The following is a 6,029-nucleotide window of genomic DNA, read 5'->3' on the forward strand; positions in this document are numbered from 1 at the left end:
GGGGCGAAGGCATATGGGGAAATTCAGGCTCCTTCACAGTCCTTGGCATTGCCTTCCACACTTAGGGCTGTGACCAGGTCTCCTGCAAGAAGTGCTTCACCCTCACGTTCTGGCCCTGGCACTTAAAGTCAAGGCAGTGATGAGCTGCTCAGACCATTTGCTCTTAAACTTCTAGGCCAAAGCTGCCTACGGCATTCATAGCGAAAAGTTAGAATCCTGTTAAGATGAAAACCTGTGATAGAAGGTCCCCATGCTTGTCCATAGCTTTGTTTCTAGAATGTATACTTTCACGTGGACTACTGTAGGGCAGGGCACCAATTCCCCAGGCCCTGTACATTCGCTTAGCCGTGAATTCACAGAAAAGGCTAACGAAGCCAGCACTGCTTTTTCTAACAATAAACTTCAGCAATTCAGGACAAACATTGCTTAGCTGCGGTATCACAGACTGAATATGCTAGTTCAGTTAGCTGAGTCCTCTCAAGGCAGAACACCGAGAATGGCACTTACAGGACATAATTTGCCTTCGGAGCTGTTTAGATGCTTCTCTGCCAGGCAGCCGTCAAAGACAGCGTACGCACGGCAAAAGTCACTTAGCAAACCGGGAAAGCTCATTGCAGCAAAGGAGGCAGATGCATGTGAGACCTCTGCTTTCCGGAGGCTGTTTGCCCTGGCACCTGAGAAGAAGCAAGTGTGTCCTTGCTGATAAGTGCAGGCTCGCTGCGTAACCTAGTTACTCTACTCAGGCTCAGTGTGGCTTCTAGACGACTCCTGCCTCTGGTCCATATGAACTCTCTCTGTTAGCATTAACACACCTTGTATGTAAATGACTGCAATACACTCTTGGAAATAATTATTTGCTTACTTTTAATGAGGCATGCCGATAAATAAACAGATGTTAATGTTGTGGTTAACATAATGCCGATGTGAATATTTAACTAGCTCACTTTAAGTGTAATTAACTGGTGACCGCTGGGTGAAGAATCTTACAGTATCCCTTTTGAAGACGAAGATTTTAAACCAGATATGAGCAGCAAAGGCAGTAACAATTCAGGCTTGCTCGACTGACTACTCACACTCGTGGCCAGGACAGCTGCTCGGAAAGCCAGCCTGGTCTCGAGGTGCTCCCAGGAAGGAGGGCAGCCCGGAGTGTGCCACTTCCCAGGGAGCCCCTCACGAGGCTGCAAAAACCCCATGGGGATATTGGTTGGATGTTGCTGGCCTAGAAGTCACTAAACCTCTCCATTTGATCTCTTGCCTGTAACCTAGAGATAAGGTTCCTGCTGTGACAAATGCATAGGAGACACATAATGAGGCTTCCAGTGGCAGTTTTGCTTAGTATGTAAGATTGAGGTTGACTGAACTCAGCCATTGCCAACCAGTATCTTAGCCTAGGGGTATCCCTTAATCATAGCTTGGATGTCATAATCTAACTGCTGACAACATTACATTAGCACTATTTGATTCTCATGTTCTTAAGTTGTGTACACTGAAAACAAGACGCTTCAAACCGCAAAGCACACCTGATGTAAATGAGAAATATTGTTGCTAGCAGGAAACAGATGAACAATAATGCAGTGCAACTGGAGCATACGGAGAGCAGAATAAACCCAGACTATGATAAAGGGCTAGCAGGAGCCAGGCACAGCGTCCTCTGCACCTGAGAGACAGGAAAATGATCCATAAAGAGAAAGAACAATTATAGATAAGAGCTTTTTCTACAAAAGCAGGGCTTCTACTGGCCTACAAGAGATGAAGTTCAAAATGGGTTAACTGAACAACATGGACCTCTCAAGGAGTTAGGAGATTAGCCATTAGAACACGTTTTGATGCAGCTGCTGATGATTAAAAGCTGATAACCTCGAAGTAGCAGGTGGTGTATCTTACCTCAAAGTAGCTGAGGTGTCCCCAGGTATATCACATGAAAAATTTGGGCAGTGATGGTGGCCATCTTTGCTTGAAGGGTTGATTAGGTGGCAAATCTTGTAGGAATGCCCCTTCTGTTTTTTCTCTTCTACCCTTGATTTACTGTTATCAGGAGACCAACGATTTTCCTGGGTTAAGGTAAAAGTGATCCTGTTCTGTGAAAAAACTTTTCTGTCTTTACAGCTTTCTCAAGGCTTGGTGAAGGCACTGAATGGCTGGAAGTCATGTTGTCTCCCTGGGTTGGGTTTTGGGGTTTTTTTTGCAGAGTTACCCATTGTTCTCTGGTATCATCTCCTTAGTGTTACGTGTGTTCACTGCAGTGCTGAGAAAAAGAGTTTTGTTGCAAACCTTTTCCCTTTCCTTGGCTATATATCCCCTTTGCTAACTCATCTCTCTTCCAGAAAACTAACTGGGACCATCTAATTGAGAAAATAGTAGGTATTTGAAAGAAAAGCGGTTTATATCACACATTATATGCTTCTATCATCTTTCATACTTCCTCTACACCATATAATAAGGTATTTTATGGAAGCACTAGGCCACAGTTCTACAGCAGAAAAGTTCCTGGAAAAAAAAAAATCTTCTCGCAGGAAGACAGCTATGGTACCTTCTAGCACTAGTTGCAGAAACTGTGTTTGCATCAGAGTTTCTGCCAATCTAACAAACTCCAAACAGTGGAAGTATCCCTATGGGAAGTGAATCTTCTTTTTTCTTTTTTTTTTTTTCCTTCCCTATAAGTTTCCCTATGGTCCTTCTTTTAGGTTTTTTATATTGGAAAAGCATTTTAACTAACCAGTGCCGGTGGGAATTCTTTCTATCCTCATATGCTGTACCCTCTGCAGAGACTGGGAGAGAAGCAGGCAGCAGAAGAGGAGAATCTGGAGGGCAAAATAAACCTAGATTACAATAAAAGGACCAGCAGGACCCATGCAGAGGGGCCTCTGCACCCAAGAGAGAGGAAAATGATCGAAAAGGGAAAGAATGATTTCTACTTCTTGGATGGAGAATGTCTTCATTTTATCAATATTCTCTTGTTTGTGCAGACATCTTCACACTAATTAACCTGTCAAAAGGCTTGCTGTGAAGGATGAGTAGAAATGTAGTCAATCCTGAGTCCAGAAAATCACTGTGATCTTTATCACTTTCCCAGTTAATTCTGTGCTGATAATGGCTTGTGTCTCACTGCACAAAAACTTTATCTTGTATTGAACCATTGCTCAATTCTGCCTGCCTTCCCTGAAAGACTAACACAAATCATTCCTTCTAGGTGGAACAACACGTTGCTTGCTTAAGGTCTAAGTCCTGCAAACACGTAAGCTTGTATTTAATTGTGCTCCAGTTTCCCATCCCATTGACCTCAGGAGAGATGTTTCGACAGGGAAATTAAGAATTTATGTGCACTGTAGCAATACAAAGTTTTGCCCTTGCTTTTGCTGTCAGTCCGGGCTCTCCAGAGTGCCTGTGAAAGCAGGGGACTGTCCAAGCATAGATGAGCCATGAAATAAGCTCTGAACAATTAAAAGGAAGTCCGACTGTGCATCCATGGTCTCTGTTTTCAAATGCTGCTTTTAGCGTTGTAGCTAGAGCTGTTTAAAAAAGCAGAAGTTTTCTTTGCAAGAGGGAGGATTTGTGTCAGAAAGATTAAGTCACCCATCAAAGAGGCAGGAGCAAGCTCGGTTACGGGAGGTTTTCATTCCCCCTTTCCTCCTGGTGCACAACTGCTGCAGAGAGACAAACGCTTTAATGCCAGCTGCCAATGGGAGAAGGTCAAAGCCCTTGGCTCCAGAGGGAAGGCTCCCAGGCTCACTGCCTGCAGCATAACAGTGAGGCAAAGGCTGCTGAAGTGGTTGTTTCTGGCATGGTTTATTTGATGTACCAGAGACTTAGTTGGAAAACACATGACGCAGTCGCAGGCTGTGTTAATACAAGCTGGGGGGAAGTAGAAAGACATGGGGGCTGCCAGCCGTTGAGGTATCCCTGTGCATGTCTGACAGCGGGTCATGATGGAGCTGACTTTGCTTTGGTAAATCTCAGGCGTATTGGCAGACAGCCAGAGGGTGAGGTTTAGGGATAAACCTGGAATCAGCCTTAATTCCACTAGGGAGGCTGGTGTCACTTAATCTTTGGGGACCTCTTGTTTTTATTTTGTTTTGGCTCTTCTAATGCAGTGGGCTTCTCTCACTTGGAGGTTTTACTTATTTGGTTAGCGTAAGTCTCCCTGGAGCAGAAGTCTTCCTCCTTGGGACAAGGGGGCTGAGTCTCTGCCCTTCGCCCCAAGTCAAGTGACCACAAATGCCCAGGCCAAGCCAGCACACGCAGAGCTTCACACCGGGATGGGGAGTGGGTATAGAGGGCTGAGTGAGGAGCTGAGAGCCACCTGCCTTTGCTTGGGAGCCAGAGCCAGCCTGCGGGCTGAGAGCCTGAATCTTATGTCCTTCTGGTGAGGGTCAGGGGAAGGAGCAGAGAGGTGCCTGGTGACAGAAAGACGAGAAACACCAAAAGCTGGGGAGGGAAAATTGATGTCTGGCTTTGGTCCCCCTTGGTCAATGTGGGGATGTAACGCCAGCCTCATCAGGCTGCCAAAAAGAGGGTCCTGGGGTGCTCTCCAGGTGGTGATTGTGCTAGGGCTGCCCAAAACAAAGGCACGTGGGTACACGGCGCTGTAGAGCTGCTTCTCCCAGGCTGCATCTTTTGCCCCACGCACACACAGATGCCTTCTTGGCATCAAGAATCTCTTTCCCTGGAGGACTTTGCTTCTGTAAAGCACTAGAAGCATCATTAGCCAAGCATGGGGACAACTCCCCATGCGGAGCCTGGTCACCTATCAGCCTCCTCAGAAATGACTGTACTCGGGACCGGGCAGATAGTCACAGTATAGCTGTGAATATGGTGGAATGGGCATGTCCTGAATGTACCTTTACACGTCAGACATAAGGAGCCTTTGCAAAGTGATACAGACCTCATCAACAAATTTAGTCCCCAACATAACCTATCTCACTATTTTTGTAACCATTAAAAGTGAAGCTGGCCCAGGATCTCAGCTTTTATTAAAAATAAGTTACAGTGGCTTTGTCATAAAGACATTTGCAAAAAAATTTCTTTCTTTTGCTTAAAATATTCTACAGAAACACAATTTAAACATCAATCTTGGCCACAAACAGTTTAGGAAGGTCTTTTTCTCCCTTCAGAGCGAAGACTGAATTGGCAGGTGGAGCAACAACTTAATTTCTGAGTTTTTGTGACAACGTTGCCTGACAGAACCAGGCTCTACAGTTTTAACTTCATCATTTGCAATAGCTGGTCATTCATGTCTTTATAAGAGAAGCAGCGTGCTACAAAATCAAACCTGGATTATCTTGTACTTAACCTGCATCAGTGGAAATGACCCTAAAGTGGACAAAACGGTAGACCGCTGGACCTGTGAGTGCAAGAAAGAAGCACTTGGCCGCTCTATTCTGCTCATCCCTTCTCCGCAGATCTGCTGTGCAGCTCCTTCCGGAGGTGCAGCTGTGCCAGGCCAAACCGTAACTGCAGTACCAGGAAACAGCCTCATGACACTGACGGGGGAGAGTTTGGTGGAGGCGAAGAGCATGGCCTTGGAGACACTGAGCATTGACAGTGTCTCCTTCCCCTCACTGGTGCATGAAGGCCAGGCACACGTGCTTGGGGAGCTCCCCACCGCTGGGGAGGGATCTGCAGCTGAGCTCCGAGGTGGGCGAATGCATGGTCCATCCTCAGAAACAATTACTGCGGCAGTTCAGCTCAGTTTAATCTCTTTAATCCTTTCCTCAGCTGCCTGTTGGAACCACAGAGAACAAAGCACCTTTTATTTTTGCTAGGGGCTGATGAGGAATGGTGTCCTAATTGCAAACATCTACCCCAGAGGGAGACAGATTACCTCTCCAGCCCCACTTTGGCATGGAAGCACTAGCTGTGCTCCCACCACACTGATCCCTGTATGGGAACCACATTCAGCTGTGTTGCCTTCTGTTTTCTGCTTGCCTTTTAAGCTGAAGAATACATAGATACAGATGTTCATCTAAAAAAAGGAAACAAACAAACAAAAAAAACAAACAACCAAACCACAGCACAACAAAACCGGTTGT

This window comes from Rissa tridactyla, chromosome 2, assembly GCF_028500815.1.
Source record: "Rissa tridactyla isolate bRisTri1 chromosome 2, bRisTri1.patW.cur.20221130, whole genome shotgun sequence".
Taxonomy (NCBI): domain Eukaryota; kingdom Metazoa; phylum Chordata; class Aves; order Charadriiformes; family Laridae; genus Rissa; species Rissa tridactyla.